The 17,514-nt window shown below is 39.8% G+C and overlaps 1 protein-coding gene across 1 annotated transcript in view; it reads left to right on the top strand.

The window, feature by feature from the left end:
* The first annotated feature begins 2,068 nt into the window (after positions 1 to 2,068).
* Positions 2,069 to 17,514, top strand: part of prkd1 (protein kinase D1) — a 79,227-nt gene continuing 63,781 nt past the window's right edge. The window contains exons 1-2 of the mRNA XM_085391703.1: positions 2,069 to 3,076; positions 5,935 to 5,987. The gene's annotated coding sequence lies outside the window, so the exon portion shown is untranslated. The remainder of the gene's footprint in view (positions 3,077 to 5,934; positions 5,988 to 17,514) is intronic.

Genomic DNA, 17,514 nt, shown 5'->3' with positions numbered 1-17,514 from the left:
TTTTAAAATTAAAATGAGCATATCTGCCTATTTTCTTTGAACCAGTCAGTCTCTGTCATCTATTTTCAAAATGTCACAAAAGAATTCCTACTGGATCAATTACTGAATGTCATTCGGTAATTGAGCTGTTAAGAGCATCATTACCTGGATTTGCTACAAATTCAAGTAAAATTCCCGACGATATCTGGCAACGTTAAGGTGTCATGCTGCATCACATCCTCTGCCCACCAGTCCAACACAGTGCTTTACTGTAAAGTGACCCCAGTCCAACAAGCTCACCTGTTTGTTCTGCACTAATATGTTGAGAGCTTGAATAACACAAAGTTAGTATACTTAACTTTGTTTTGCAGTGAGCAGTACTGAGCTGAACATTATGCTCACTTCTCTTCTGTAATGCTAGCTAGATGCTGAAGCACCGCAACCACAGCCTATGGACATCTTCACCAAAAATACTGTTCCAGCTCATTCCAGCCCAGTTAAACCCCTGAGCATAGAGCTATGAATGATGTATAAATTATATGGTTTTGCCTCTTTCATCACTTTACATGTGATAAGCCACCATGATGGATATGCCATCCCACCATTTAGGCTCAGTTTGATGTTCAAAGACATGCAGCGCTCTGAAATCGTCCTTCAAATGTATTAAACCTGAAATAAAGAGCCTGTTTGGGAAATGTAAGGAGTTGAAAGTACTGATATTTAAAAATAAAGATAAATACTGGAGTAAAGTGCAGATATCTGAAAATATTATTTCAGTACAGTACTAAAGTATTTCTACTTCCTTAATTCCCACCTCTGTATTCCAGCATGTGCATATTTAGTAGACCAGCTACTACTCACCACCTGATCCTGTTGTAATTTACCTCGAACTGTAATGTTTGTTTAACCCCGAACAAGTGATTTTGATGCCTAAGTAAGACTCACACACTACTCTACAACTCCGACCTCTCTGTAACTCCACAGTAGGACATTTACAATATTATTCATAGTCTAACAAGCATAGACACTACTGTGGTTCTGTCCCCAGTCTGTTCTCAGATCTATAGTTTATTCAACTACTGGAAGTCCTACTTTCTATAGTTCATAAAATAAAAACAGGGGGAAAAGGTGACTAAAATGATCAAATTCATTTTTCACCTCATTTTCTTAGGTTCTGTTAACATTTTTCAAATTCCTATTAAATACCATGTTTTTATGTTAATATTTTAGGTTTTTAAGCAGGAGGGTATCTCGCATTTTTATTAAATAGAGAAGTAAGAGTCTGTCAAAATTCAATAAAAAAAATATTATTTAGTCAGTCCATCCATCCATTATCCCATTCTCTTCCACTTATCCTTTTTTTTGGGGGGGGGGTTGTCTTAAGGCGAGAGAAGGGTACACCCTGGACAGGTCGCCAGTCCGTCACAGGGCTTTTAGTCATTTAAATTCAGTCTTATTTATATAGCATGAAATCACACTAACCATCACACTTTATATTGTAAGGTAAAGACCCCACGATAATACAAAGAAAATGAATGCATCCTTACTTTGTTCTTCACCAAGTCTATTTTTTAATTGTATTCTATTTATTCCCTTCTGTCTGCGGAGACTGCAATCCATTAGATTTAGGTGGACAAAATTAAATTGTTTCCAGTGGCAATAATCTCTGTCTTGATTAAAGAAAATCACAGACAAAATTATGTTACATGAAAACAGATTAACTTTATTACAAATTCCATTTCTGGTACAGTCTATGCTTTTCTGCACTGCAAACCAAAAAAGAGGCTGCATACAAGAAGAAAGCAAAATTACCTTTAAAAAAAGAATCTGCTCCTGAGTTAACTGCTTGACCCACGTTTGCAACCACATTAAACATCCTACATAATTAATCTAATCGTAAAAAGCCATCTCAACATTACTGGGAATTAATGGGTCTACGGCAAAATGGCAAGCCCAGACAGTAACCTGACTGCCCGACACTTACCCGAATCAAACCAGTGAGGAGAGTTTCAACCTGTGTTTTGCCTCCTCTGCACTTTACTAAAGTCACCCTAACCCCCCACCCCCCACCCCATACATCCATATTAGGGTAACAAATGCCTTGTCAGCAAAAGACAAACTCAAGAGGTAATATTTCACTAGTTTTAGATTAGTATATCCAAAAATCAATTTCTCAACCATAACTGCATATATTGTTAAGAAATTAGTAGTTGAATACAGTAATAATTACTGGGACAGTAGATGAAGAGAGGATAGACGGAGTAGAGACAGAATTTGGGATTTTGAAAATCTGCAAATATCTGGATTTACATAAGTGAACAGAACGCACAGTCTCATCAGCTTCTGAATTCTAAACCTCTCCATTCATCCATCATTCATCCACCATCCCTCAGTCCAGGACATTTCCCTCTCTCCTCTCCTTTCCTTTACTCCCCTCCTCCTCCTCTCCAGCCACTGTTGACGTCCATGGCTCTGTCACCCGCATCACCGGTTTCCACGCTGCTCTCTGGTCCAGTCATGTAGTCATTATGGCTCTTCTAATTGCCTCTGTGTTCACACCCGCGCTGTTTGTCTTCTCGCGGCTCCCTTTCTTTTTTCAGTTAGTTTTATTTTAGTTAATCAGTCGTCTTTTTTGTCGGAAACTCTTTTTATCCTCTTGCACTTTTCTGACGCTTTGGGGAGTTCCGTGCGTCCGAGCCTCTCGCACCTCTCCACGGTGTAAATCCCTGCTCTGGCTGCTCCACCTGGACGTGTCGCTAATTTCCCTATTCATTCACCCGTGCGGTCGTTTCACGTCGTCGTGACTCCTAATTGTTTCTTGGCAGAGTTAGAAACCGGTGGTGAAAAGGCTCATATGAGTGCGCCTCCGCTGATCCGTGCGCCCAGCCCTCTCCCGTTCTCAGGGGGCACAAACAACACCAACACCGGCGCCGGGGGAGGGGGTGGTGGTGGTGTAGGAGGAGGAGGAGGAGGAGGTGGTGGTGTGATCTCCTTCCACATCCAGATCGGTCTGAGCCGGGAGCCCGTGCTGCTGGATGCCGCGGAGTTCAGCCTCAGTCAGGTCCGGGAGGTGGCGTGCTCCATCGTGGACCAAAAGGTAACTAAAGAGTTTAAACCAAGTTCTAAAATCAAGTTCTAAAATCCTCTAAGTCCTGACAGAGTAATCATAATGTAAAGAAGTTACATTGGTGACATAAATCTTTCACGGGTTTAAAATTCATTAAATATAGACCATAAACACAGATAATTTCATTTCACGCTTTTCGTCTCTCTGATCTACTTTAAACTTGCCAAGTGTTTTGTTGAGGACCAAAGGAAGTGCAATAAGGAGTTTGGATTTTTCAGTGGGTTTCTTATTTGGGGGTTTCGTGACCTCACAGATGATGTCACAGTCCTCTCTGACCCAGTATATATTTTAGTTTTTTTTTTTAAAAAAAGGGAAGTGGACACTGCACTACAGTATTTAAAACGAATATGATCTACAGATCATAATTTTTTTCTTGAATTTTTAAACACTTTCTGGTTTGGTTTTCTTCCTTCAATAAAACAAACAAACAAAAACATTTGAAGGTTAATGTTGTAGGTTATTGTTTGTTTTAGTTTATTTTTTAATTGGGGGTGTCAGACATATATTAATCAAATTGACCCGCAACTGGGTACAAACCAGCCACTGGATTACTTTGCAAATTAGGAAGTCATCAATAATGAGTAGTCAGCCATCAATAGTGGGAAGACATCCATTTCTTAAATAAAATGCATTGCTATTCTTGGCACAGTGGTGCCAGCTTTCAGAACTACAGGTCAGACTCCAAAGAGAGATTTATCTCACATGTGTCAGATTTAAAAGGATTATTGAACAAGTTGTTGGATAGTTCTGGGAACTGGAGAGTAGTTCAGAAAGGGATACTGGTTATCAGAAAACAAGTGGATAATCTGTACAAGAGGAAAGAGAGTGTTATTTCTGGCCAATCTTAATATCGGAAGAATCTTGTGAAGCAATGGAATTGCCTTACTTGTGGATTATCCGGACATGAATCATAGAGGAGGTTATACGTTACAGGCAAGTATCCAGCAAGAAGAGACAAGTGGTGGTGGAGAGTGGGAAGGCAGGTCAGTGGGGTTGGAGGCTTGAGTGGAACTCACTGGGAATACAGGTAAGTCAGAAATCACATCCACAGAGTGAGACTGTGGGTGGTGTAACAATCTGTTGTCCTTCCTGGATGATAAGGAAATTCAGAACAGGTGTAGAAGGCAGAGAGAGTCATGCCCAAGGGTAGACCAAGGGAAACATTTACTCATCAATCCTGTATCAAGAAAAAGGATTAAAAAGTGAGTGAGATGAGCAGGGAAGGGCATTAATAAGAATTTACCAATTCCGATTCCGTTACGGATATCACTTATTGATTTAATTCTTTTACTGATTCTCATTAGGTTCTCTTTGGCTTTTAGACTCACCACCATCGCTAAGCAGCATCTCAAAGGCATTACAGTCATGCAGATTAATTGCGTGCTGTGTAGTCAAATGTTTGTGCATGTTGGAGGTATTTCTCATCTTTGTTGTGATCAGTGTTGGGCTCATCATTCAACAAAGTAATGTGTTGCACATTACACAGACAGAGCATTCACATTCCCAACGCGTAACATACCGACGATTTGTCGCGGTCCAAGCCGTGTCATAGTAACGCGAAAGCTACCCCTCCGTGTCCTTATTAAACGCTCCAGATTCCTAATTGAAGTGAATAGAAAGCTGCTTCGTGGCTTTCTATTTGCTTCCTTTTTATTCTCTTGCCAGCTTTCTATTGCAACCCTAACCATAATCTTAAATTTATAGATTTATTCCAACCTGCTCTCATGCCTCAGAACGCGCAACATGCTGATGATTTGTCACATAGTGTCTGCATGTTACGTGTTGGGATGAAAACGTGTTGACACAGAACAGTTTTCTTAAAAAGTAATTCAAAATATTAATTAATTCCAGGAGAAAGTTTTTACACTACTGGTTACATTGAAATGAACTAAAACACATTGTCTCATAATTACAATTAAACACAGTCTACAGTACCACATATCAGCACAAATCTCTATCCTAACAAGGACACACATACATGATTTTTCTCTTAGTATTTAGGTATGAAAACAAAACCAACAGAACAAAGCAAACATGAAAACCAGCACAAAGATACTTTAAAACAATCGCCATGGTGATTCTATATTAGAAACAAGAACAGGTAGAAATGGAGGCAGCAGTCTGACTGCTCATCACTTCTTGTTCTTTCTTTTTTTCCTGTAGAAGTTCAGGGTCTGGCTGCTGAGTTGGCTTTCACTCAGCTTCAACATAGCTCTTGGCTAGTTTAACAATACAGTAGCACGTTGTTTATGCTTGCAAAGAGCCAAAGTTATGTTAGCAGCATAATGCAATTGTTTCCGTCCTGGATGTTAAAATAAAAGTAATGTTCATATGCAGGTGTTTCACCTCACTGTTTTTGCACTTTTTGTAAAATAACTTTTTAAAACTGAGAACTCAGTTTTACCCTTTGAGAATACCTTCAAAACTTATAGATGATGGTGCAACTGTGAAGGGCTTGAGAGAGTCAGAAAAAAATACTATGTCATCATAAAAAAACTTACTCTGTACCAGTTATTCAGCAGCATAGACCAGAACCTTAAATCTGAGCCACAACCCTTACCTAATGAGACTGAATCAAGCAAATACCAAAAGACTGAATATTGAAAAGGCAATCTCTAAATGATGAAATGGGGATTTTAATTTGAGAATAGAAGCTGAAATTCTTGAACTGAGGATCAATGAGAAGAAATCATCCAAGAGGTGACACACAGCTGGAAGCTTAACTTTATTCAACACAATCCATCAGAGAGTTTCAAAGACTAGGTTGAAAATGACGTCTTTTACACCTGAACATTAAAATAACAGCAAAATAACATTTTGAATTCCAGAAGGATGCCACTGAGCCCAAGGAGCAAAACTGGCTGAGTGGAAGAGATCAAAGGTGAGTGTACGCAGTTTGGGTTCTCCATCACTTGAAGGTGAAAGTCGACGGCATTTAGAAAAGGCATAACTGCGTCACATCCATGTTGCTGGTAGATGGCCAAGGATCCGAGCTTCACGGAATTTTATGCTTTTCCTGTGGAAGGGGAGGTGATGCAGCAGACTTCCTGGTTCTATTTTGCTTGCACGTAATTGTTTTAGAAGGAGCAGAAACAGCAGGAATGGGGGTTTGTTGAGGAGGTGGACTGACTTGCAGTCCAGACTGAGTCATGTCTAATGCAACAGCAAGCTCTCATATTTTCTCATGCACTATGATTGGGCAAGAAGATGCAGAGAAGAGTACTTCTGATGGGACACAATACAGGAGCTCCCTCTACTAGAATTTCACACAGATGAGGATTCAAATGGCTCTGGCTGATCTTGATCAGGAATAGGTTCGAGGATGTCACTAAGAGGGGGACACATGATTAAAAATGTGATAGCATGACAAAAGAAACATCATAAACACCACTGCATGTATGAAAGGCAGAATGACAGAAGTGGTTTGTGATTTAAACCACACAGAAGTGAGTCTGATTGGCTCAGTTGAGGAAGAAGATGATTGGACTGGAACAACGATGCCAGTGTTGAGTTTGACAGTGTGGGAGAGCGGTAGTGATGTAAAGAAGCTGAACACCTAGGGAAGTGGGCAGATGATTGCAGAGCTTAATACTGAACTAACACATAGGCTTAGAATAGTAGAAAGGGGAATACTGTTGCTATGTCACTTTCCACACCTTTACAAATCAGTTTTTATACACTATACAGGTTTGTTTCCAGTACAGCAACTTTACCTCAGGAATGCTGACTAGTTGTGACAAAGCTTATATTAAGCTTTGTTATATACGTCAACAATAATAAGGATGGTGGTTTCTATTCGATTCTTTCACCAGCAGATGAAACAAAATTTGGCACAAAAGAATTTAGTATATCACCGAGGGTAATTTGTTTAAGTTAATTGCTGTTAAAAAAGATTTATTGTTGACAAACAGTTTCATGAATTGTTTGTTTTAAAATAACTGTATTGACAATGTATCAGATGCTCAAATAAGGCATTCGAATGTATCCATCCTCGCAAACATGGCTGCATTTTTAGACTTTTGATACAGTGTTTTTTATTTGTTACATGCAGCAGGAGATTTGAGGTGCAGCAGCAAGCCTTTGCTGCTGAACAGACTAACACATGAACACACAACATTTCTCTGATGGCGTGCAGTGTGTTTAGCAGTTTTTCGCTCTATGTGTAAAGCCTACAGTATGTGAGTCTGGAAAGGAGTGTTAGTCAGTTGGTGACTCACTCTGAGGCTTGTTTCTCATTGGAAACATGATTAATTCTGCCTTTGTTCACTCGCTCTGCAGGGGTTTTTCTGTTTTTCTGGCTTTTGCTTTATGAACTGAATTGAACTGCAAAGCTGTTACCGAGCACTCATAATTAAACCACGCTGACACACACACAGACAGTGTCGATGTCCTTATGAATGTGATAGATGTCCTATTTCTCACATAGGCAAGCAGAGAGAAATCTCAGAGGAGTTTATGAATGCAGGCGTGTTTTTATTCTCTTATTTCCACAAATAACAATAATGTTGTTGCAAATTACTTTTTCTCTTTCTCCAACACCTAATCAAACCAACGTCCACTCCAAAAGCTACAATGTAAAACATCAAGCCCTTCAGTATCAATATAATTGCAATTAATGTCTATTATTTTATCTTAATTTTAATTTTATAAATGGGACTGGGTAATATATACCAGTGGCCCCTTAGCTGTTGTGCGTGTAGTGCATTCCAAAGTGTCGTGTATTGTAATCACATCACATTTTTTCAGTAATGCAGCACGAAGTTAAGTAATTACATTACAGTTAATTGTAACTGTTGACAAAAAAATTGTAACTGTTGACAGAAAGTTACAAAGTTTTTTCTTCCTGTGCACTGGGTTGTATGAGCTGAGCTACAGTTTTTGGGGAGTAGAGATACAGACAGTACTTTTATTTTTATTGCACAAAAGAACAAGAATGCAATGGTAAAGTGCAAACTGCCTCTAGGACAAAAACAATTGCATTGTGTTCCTAACACAATTCTTTGCAAACATCTGCGCAGATAGCATGCTAACAAAAAGCTAGTGAAAAACCTACAGGGATGTTATAGCTAAATGTATGCTGGCCCCAGCAGCCAGGAACTAAGGCAAATTCGAGTAATAAACACAGTGATGAGCAGTCAGGCTTGCAGCATTGTAGCCTCCATTTCTACCAGTAGAATCACTGTGGGATGATTTTTAACTGTGCATTTTGTTGTCAGTTTTGTGTTCATAGATAACAAAAACTAAAAGAAAGATCATAAATATGTCCTCATTATTAATTATGTGACAATGGGTTGCAGGTCATTTTATGGAGTACTGTGGAAGTAATGTAACAGTAATAGACTTACTTTCACCAGTGAGACCCCAACACTCTGATCATTAGTAATAAACGTCCATAATATGAGAGTAATATGCCATGCACAATGACATTCTGTTGTGATAAAAATATGACTTGTGATAGAGGAACCAGTTGAATTTTGTGTTTTATTTCTATAATGCATTTCATCATTTCAGCAGCAGAGTCACTTTATCAATTCAGTATTTACCAGGAATAATGTTAAAGTGGGAATACAATAATGGTCTTTTTATGTCTTAGGTTGATGTTAGAGTAAATAATATTTGTGGTGACTCAGGTCAAACGATTGCTTTTCTCTATTTTTAAGCTTGTTGAATGCGTGTTTTTAAGCACTCAGTTTATTTCAACTGACTAACAAAATGTTTAAGATGCTTAAGATGTGTAAGAAAAGTTAGGTTGCATTTTGCCATAGTTTTGGAGTGTAGTAGATGTTACCTTCCAGGTGTCTTAGAATGTACTTATGCCTTACAATTACATTACATTATATGTTCTGGCTATGTTAAATAGTAAAAATTCCGTAATAATTGACAGTGAAGATCTGATTTGTCTGCAAGCGCTTATTCAGATGAGTTCAGAAAGGGAAAGAGAATGTTGCTAGAACTAGGATCGGGTTAGAAGACCCAAATGCCATGTTGCAATACTATACAGCTATGGTAGCCTACGTTTCAAATGCAGATTTGACAGCTTTGTGAGTGTACACTTTATCAAAAACCTAGTGACGGTTTACCCATCTCTGCCAGTGGGTGGCTGTAACTCAGGAGGTAGAGCAGGTCACCTACTGATCGGAAGGTTAGTGGTTTGATCCCTGGCTCCTCCAGTCTGCATGTGTATGAATGTAGTTAGGAAGCACTCAGTTTAGAGAGATTGGGTGAATGTGGCATGTTGTATAGAGCACGTTGAGTAATCCAAGAGAGCAGAAAAGCGCTATAAAAGAATCAGTCCATTCACTGTCTGAACAGTGTTTTGTCATGTTACTTTTGCACTGTTATGTTCCGGTACATTGTTATTACATGGCTTGATTAAGGTACACATTAGGCTGACATCTGGGCCAGCACAGGGCCAGCAGTGTGTCTGCAACTGGCCCGTGGCTGCACACAACTTACACATGGCCCACATACCGCAAAGAATGACGGCCCTTTGGTGGCCCAAATCAGGGTCTGCCAGAGGTAGTCCACACATGGGCCGGCACAGGACCACCAGTGTGTCTGCAACTGGCCTTGTGCTGGCCCATGTGTAGGCCACCTCTGGTAAACCAGATCTGGGCCACCAAAGGGCCCTCATTATTTGCGGTATGTGGGCCATGTGTAAGCATATTGTGTGGGCCAGGTCTGGGCCATGCCAATTTTGCTATGTGGGATTTTATAATAATAATAATAATATTAATAATACATTTTATTTGAGGGCGCCTTTCAGAAACCCAAGGTCACCTTACAAAAAACACAATTAATAAAAGGAACAATAGTCATAAAATACATAAAATAAGTTAAAATTACAAAACAGAGCGTGACAACAGATAAAATCAGCATTAAAGCGAATAAGCCAGTTTAAACAGATGTGTTTTGAGCTGTGTCTTAAATACGGAGAGGGAGTCAATATTTCTTAGTGCAGGAGGAAGAGAGTTCCAGAGCCGAGGAGCAGAGCGACTGAAAGCTCTGTTCCCCATAGTGATAAGGTGTGAGGACGGAACAGTAAGATGAATAGCAGATGATGATCTGAGAGTGCGGGAAACAGTGGTGATATGGAGCAGGTCACACAAATATGAAGGAGCAGATTTATGGATACACTTGTATGCAAGAAGTAAGATTTTAAAATTTATCCTGGCTTCTATGGGCAACCAGTGAAGCTGCTGAAGAACTGGGGTAATATGAGCACTTAACGGAGTGCAAGTTATGACCCGAGCTGCAGAATTTTGAAGAAGTTGGAGTTTATGAAGGGACCTTTTTAGGGAGACCAAATAGGAGGGAATTACAGTAATCAATACGGGATGTAATAAGACTATGGACAAGGATGGCAGCAGCATGGGGAGTAAGGAAGGGACGGAGTCGGTGAATATTACGTAAATGGAAGTAAGCAGACCGTGTTATGTAATTAATGTGAGACTGGAATGAAAGAGTATTATCAAGTATGACACCCAAACTCTTAACCTGAGGGGAGGGAAGGGTGCAACCCGTTCTCACTCCCAAAGCGTAACATTTTACGCTAGGTGACAAATCGTCACCATATTACGTTTTCGGCTACCCACCACGTTCCTAAATGACGACCTCGGAAAAAGAGGAAATATGAGAACCGTCTGGACTGAACCTACACATGTTCGCTCTTATTCTTCAAATCGCTTAGAAACACGCTATTTAACATCATTAAAGTCCTGGTTAAGGTCAGGAATAAGGTTATGGTCAGGGCTAGGGATAAGGTTAGGTTTAGGGCTGGAATACAGGGCTGGAACGTCTACTCCCGCGGGAGCGTCATTGCACTGGATTCCAGCCATAACCCGCCGCGTACCATAAGAACGCCGAAGGTCTCCTTTCGCGTTCCTCAGGAACGCCGCGGGACGTGACAAAACGTCGACATGTTACGCCTCGGGAGTGAGAACGCTCTGGAAGGGTGGGAGAATTTTCAACATTAATGGAAAAGCTGTGGGATTTGGTTAAGATAGATGGTGTACCAACAAGTAAAACTTCAGTTTTATTACTGTTAAGTTTGAGGAAATTGGAGGAGAACCAGGATCTAATCTCAATAAGACAGTCTGAGAGGGAGGTAGGTGGGAGGGATGAATTGGGTTTAGAAGAAAGGTAGAGCTGGGTGTCATCGGCATAACAGTGAAAATTTATATTATATTTTCGGAATATATAACCAAGAGGAAGCATATAAATAATGAATAAAAGAGGCCCCAATACTGAACCCTGGGGCACACCAGCAGAAACAGGATAGAGAGCTGAAGAATGGGATTTAAGTTGGATAAACTGAGTGCGGTCTGAGAGATAGGAGGTAAACCAGGTAAGTGGGGTATGACTAATACCAATGGAAGCTAACCGGTTCAGGAGAATATTGTGAGAAATGGTATCAAACGCCGCACTAAGATCAAGAAGGATGAGAATGGATAGGAGACCAGAATCAGCTGCCATCAGAAGGTCATTGGTAATCCTTAACAGAGCAGTTTCTGTGCTATGATTGGGGCGGAAACCAGATTGAAATTGTTCATAGAGATTATGGTCATTGAGATGTGAATGAAGCTGGGCGGCGACAACTTTTTCAAGAATTTTTGAAATAAAGGGGAGATTTGATATAGGGCGAAGATTATCAAAGTTATTGGGGTCTGCACCAGGCTTTTTGAGAGTTGGAATAACAGAAGCCTTTTTCAGTGCTTCAGGAACAATCCCAATGTTCAGGGAGGAATGAATAATATTGGTTATGAGAGATGCTAAAGAGGGAAGACAGGCTTTAACTAACACAGTAGGGAGAGGGTCAAGTTGACAGGTGGATGGCTTAGATTTTTTAATGAGATTAGATACATCAGTTATGGAGGGAAGAGTAAAGCTTGAAAATAGCTGACAGGAAGACAGTGGGGGAACCAGGAAGTCTACTTCAGAGTCAGGAGCTCCTAAAGAGTTAAGTTGACGGTGAATGTCTGAGATTTTACAAGTGAAAAAAGAGATAAGAGAATTGCAAAAATCAACAGAATACATCTGGGAGGGGAATGTGTCTGGAGGTTTTGTAATGTTACTGAACAATGAATAGAGGGACCTGGAGTTACCTTCATTAGAACTAATTAAACCAGAGTAGTAAGCAGATTTGGCTGAGGCAATGCAGTCCTTATAGAACAAAACATGATCATTGTGCATTTCTTTATGTACAGTAAGTCCGGTTTTCTTGAATAGACGTTCGACGTTATACAGCATCCTAACTGGTTTGGATTTGGAGTTATAGCTATAGTGATCAAAGCTGCCAGCATTTTATTTCTTGGCTGAAAAGTGTGTAATTAACAAAAAGAAGTGGATTTGTTTTTTGTCACTTCTGCATCGGCTTTAATGTTCTGTCCCGGTTGTTGCTGCTTGGTTTGATGATATAAATCACCAAAACTAAACTAGCAACTACATTTTGCTCTATTCAGCGAGTAAGAAGAATGCTATTCTACATGTTCTAGACTCTGAAGGTTGATCAGAGCTACATTAATATATTTTTTTCACATTCCTTGATACAAACACCCTTCCTCTTACAAGGTACAAGCAAAAACATGCAATATATACAGTTCATCATTCTGGCATTGAACATGTAGATGAAAAATGTGTTTTATTTGAACACATCTGTCCCAAATGTCTCACCAAGATATATAAATAATAATATAATAGATAATAATAATAGTATAAGGCATTTCTTTTAGTCATATGGGACATTCTTACCTTCTCAGCTTTATTATGTTATCATAATTTCTTCTTTTTTCACAATAATTGTCAAACTACTCCAAAATGGTATTTCAGTCTTTTCATCAGCTTTGGATTTCAGTAGGGATGCAGCTATGGATTTGCACATTTCTTTTTAGTCACATTTGACAATTGTAACAATGCCATGCTTTTATGTGTATCAGCTATACTGTATAGTCTCAACTATACAAAATCTGTGTAGTTTGTGGCTTTTTGTTTCTGGCAAATTTCTTCACTGTCCAAAGCACTGGTAGCAAAAGGCGGATTAACCAGTAGTTGACTTCCACTAGATAAAAGCCAGATTTAAAGACAATCTGTCCCCTGCAAAAATGTGGCATATCATCCTAATATATTGGAAGGTACCAAATGAAATGTGACACCTGAGTGTGACGGCTAAGATGAAACATTCCTAAATTGGAAAGTCTGTTGATGACATAACCCACATAGCAAAATTGGTATGGTCCGGATCTGGCACACAATGTGCTTACAAATGGCCCACATACCACAAAGAATGAGGGCCCTTTGGGGGCCCAGATCTGGTTTGCGAAAGGTGGCCCACACAAGGCCAGTTGCAGACACACTGCTGGCCCTGTGCTGGCCCAGAGCAGTTTCAGCTCTGGCCCTAAATGTCAGCCTAATGTGTACCTTAATTAAGCCATGTAATAACAACGTGCGTAATAGTGCAAAAGTAACACGACGAAACTCTGTTCAGACAGTGAATGGACTGATTCTTATATAGCATTTTTCGAGTCACCCAGATTACTCAAAGTGCTCTATACAACATACCACATTCACCCAACCACACACTTTCTCTTAACTGAGTGCCTCCTAACTACATTCACACTCACGACATGCAGACTGGAGAAGCCAGGGATCAAACCACTAACCTTCCGATCAGTAGGTGACCTGCTCTACCTCCTGAGTTACAGCCACCCACTGGCAAAGATGAGTAAACCGTCACTAGGTTTTGGATAAAGTGTACACTCACAAACCTGTCAAATCTGCATTTGAAACGTAGGCTACCATAGCAGTATAGTATTGCAACATGGCATTTGGGTCTTCTAACTAAAATAGGAACATAAATAGTGCATCATTGCCAGACCTGGCCCACATCTGGGCATACACCCTGCCATGACACTAGTCAGTCAGAGGTGACAGCTTGATGCCGGATCCCAGCCAGAGCTGTTTTCTATGGGCCTGGGCCACATAAACCAAACCATAATCGGGCCAGATATGGCATGCCATCGCATAAACAGTGGCATCATTGCCAGACTTGGCCCACATCTGGCTGACATACACTCTGCCATGACACCAGTCAGTCAGAAGTGCCAGCTTGATGCCAGAGGCCTGTTTTCTATGAGACTGGGCCACATAACCCAAACCACAATCGAGCCAGATGTGGCATGCCATCACATAGACAGTGCCATCTATGCCAGGCCTGGCCCATATCTGGATGACATACGTCTTATCATGCCAGAAGTCAGCCAGCAGTGCCAGCTTGATACCAGATTCGGGCCAGACCTACTTGCTATGTGGGAAGTTGTTATATTAGCATCAGCATAGCACCACAGTCTGCACAGTTTAAAAGTGATGTTGGTATGAACGTTTTTTTCAGTCTTGTTCAAAAACATACCATGCACTGTGGTCAATGGTAATGTAATGAACAGCTCTATGAACATTATGATATAGCATGCCAGAAAAGACTTTGGGTTTCACCAAGGATTGGTTTTCTTACCATATACCACAGACACACACACATGCACACACACACACACAATGGACGCACACACACGCGCCTCTGCCACTCTGTAACAATAATAATGAAGCCGAGTGTGCTGTGTTTCTGTCGGTAGTGGTTTCTCCTTGTTGCCTGGCAACTGATGATGATTGCAGCTGTGAAGTGTCCTTCTGAGGGCCATTATGAGACACACACACTTTGAATGAGACAGAAGATGAACAGATGTATGTGTGTTTTCTGTCCATGTCATTGTCCTCGCTCTTGCTCTCTTTCATCTCCTTACTTTTTATTTATCCATTCATGCCTCTTTATTCTTCCGTCTTCTCTTCATCTCATTTTGTCTTCCATTATTTTAAAAAATGTATTTTTTTTTCACATTTGTAACCGATCATTCTTGTGTTTTGTAAAATTTAATTTTCACTATCAAGTAGAAATTTTTTAAAAAGCTGTTGGACAAAGTTTAACCTGATAATGTGCATATGCACACTGCCATGGGTCTGGTCTGATGCCCTTTTATAAAAAATAAATATTTTGTTTTTTGTTTTGTTTTGTTTTTTAAATGAAAATCATGCAGTGGTGCATAATCTGATTAACATATATTATTCATATTATTTATAGGCACGTAAGCAACCAAATTACACGTTAGACTATTTAGATGTCTCATACTTATTTGCTATTAAGTTTTAACTTTAAATTGTTTACAAAATTTACAAATAGTAATGCATTTAGACTGAGACTTTAAATCATTTTTGATAGCAGTCTTGTTGTGTTGTTAAGGAGCTAATTGTAGATTTTACTCACCTTTGCAGGAACATTAATTTTTATAAATACCACACATGTAGTTTTCTGCATTGGGTTGACTTTGAAGTCGAGTTCCACATATGGATTCAAGTTCCTACAAGTAAAACAAGTGCATGCACATTTGAAGATTATTTCATGTTCTGTTTTTATAGTGACAGCCTACTCTTGTCCTCATTATGTTATAAGGATGGATTGCTGTCTTTATGTTCAAATGTAACAGCATCCATGGGCTCTTTTAACACCCCCGTGTTCCTTAGCAGCACCATCACAAATAAAATAACTAAATAATATCAGTGATGGCTCAGTGACAGCAGGTCCTTAGAATTAGCTAACCTAACAGGATTCAGTTGATATTAATGTCACTGATCATTCTTGTGCTTTTTTCTTGTGCTGAGATAAAAATAGATACGTATTTCTATATTTAATTAAGTACATGCTGGACTAAAGGGTTTGCCCCTTTCTGGTACGGCTTTTTAAGCCCATCTGCCTAATCATAAAATCTTTACAGCACAGAGGCACGGTGGTTAGCACTGTTGCCTCACAGCAAGTAAGTTCTGAGTTTGACTTCACCGTGTGACTGGGATCTTTCTCTGTGGAGTGTGCATGTTCTTCCCATACTCTGACGTCCTCCCAAGTGGGGATAGGTAATTGTTGATTCTACATTGTCCATAGGTGTGATTGTGAGTGTGAATGGTTGTCTGTGTTATCCCTGGGTCACACTGGCTACCTGTTTATGATATACCCTGCCTCTTGTCTTATGGGCTTATGTCAATAACCCTGATGAGGATAACCTGAAGAGAATGGATGGGTTAACTGACCTCAGTTAAAATATATAACTGTTATTTTTAAGTAGACATTATATATTGATATATTGATTAGACAAGATGGACACAGTTTCCATTAAAAAAAAGATCTATCCATGAGTCCATGGATCGGATCCATGAGTTATTGTTTTTTAACCACTTATCCAATTTAGTCATGAGGGTCCTGGGCCCTTTTTCTGCTGTCATAGGGAAAAAGGTGGGGTACATCCTGGATAGGTAACCAGCTTATTATGGGGCATAGCTGAACCTAACTTACTAAAGTACTACATTCAGTATTTGTGACAAATTTTGGCCTATTGATTGATAAAACTTTTTGGTTTGGTTTTATTTTTGCTTTTTTGTTTAAACAGTTGAACCTACAACGGCTGTGAAAAACATGTCAGTTGCTGAAAAAGAACAGGTAGCACACTGCAGTGTTTGTTCCTCAAACACATCCAGCCTTTGTTTATAAAGTTATGAATGCAGTTGGGTTATTCAGGGTTACTGCTGCCAATGTGGACCAAGCTATGGGGTTGTATAGGGACTGAATGGATTGTAACAACAACCAAGACATCTGATTGTCCTGAAGTATCTCTCACAGGATCCCCTGAGAGATGCAGTCATATGTCCGCAAAACACATGCGGATTGGTTGGGCAAACGCCCACAAACACTCGAGAGGACACTGAGCTGGATCAGCATTTGACAGCCAGGATAAAAGTTGTATTGCTCTTCCTGAGTTCAAGGTTCAGCTAAGAGATGGACTCTCCTTTCCAGTACTATGACATACACCTTGAGGCTGAGTAGTGTGGTTTGGCAGAGCACACCCTCCAGTCCCTCTTCTTAAAAATGGGAACTATGACCTCAGTCTGCCAATACAGAGGCACTGCCCCAGATCTCCATGTGATATCACAAAGGGGTATCAACCAGGAAAACCCTAAAACATCCAGGACCTTTATGAACTCTTTAGAGTGAGCCTTATCCACCCAAGGGGTTCTGCTACCAAGGAGCAGTGTTGGTCAAGTTACTTGAAAAAAGTAATCAGTAACTAATTACCGATTACTCCCCCCAAAAAGTAATCCCGTTACTTTACTGATTACTTATTTTAAAAAGTAATTAATTACTTAGTTACTTAGTTACTTTTTAAAAACACGATTTACAACCTGAATAGGTGATAAAGCGATAGATCTTTCAGCCCAATTCTACTTTTTCTACATAATCCATCATACAAAATGTAATCAAATGGAAAAGTCCCTTTTTAAAACTTGTTTTATTAGTTTTAACTCGATATATATGA

The sequence above is a fragment of the Rhamphochromis longiceps genome, linkage group LG19 (assembly GCF_057381845.1).
Source record: "Rhamphochromis longiceps isolate RC_006_pf linkage group LG19, R_longiceps_female_GT1.1, whole genome shotgun sequence".
NCBI lineage: Eukaryota > Metazoa > Chordata > Actinopteri > Cichliformes > Cichlidae > Rhamphochromis > Rhamphochromis longiceps.
This window is presented reverse-complemented; position numbering and strand designations above follow the sequence as displayed.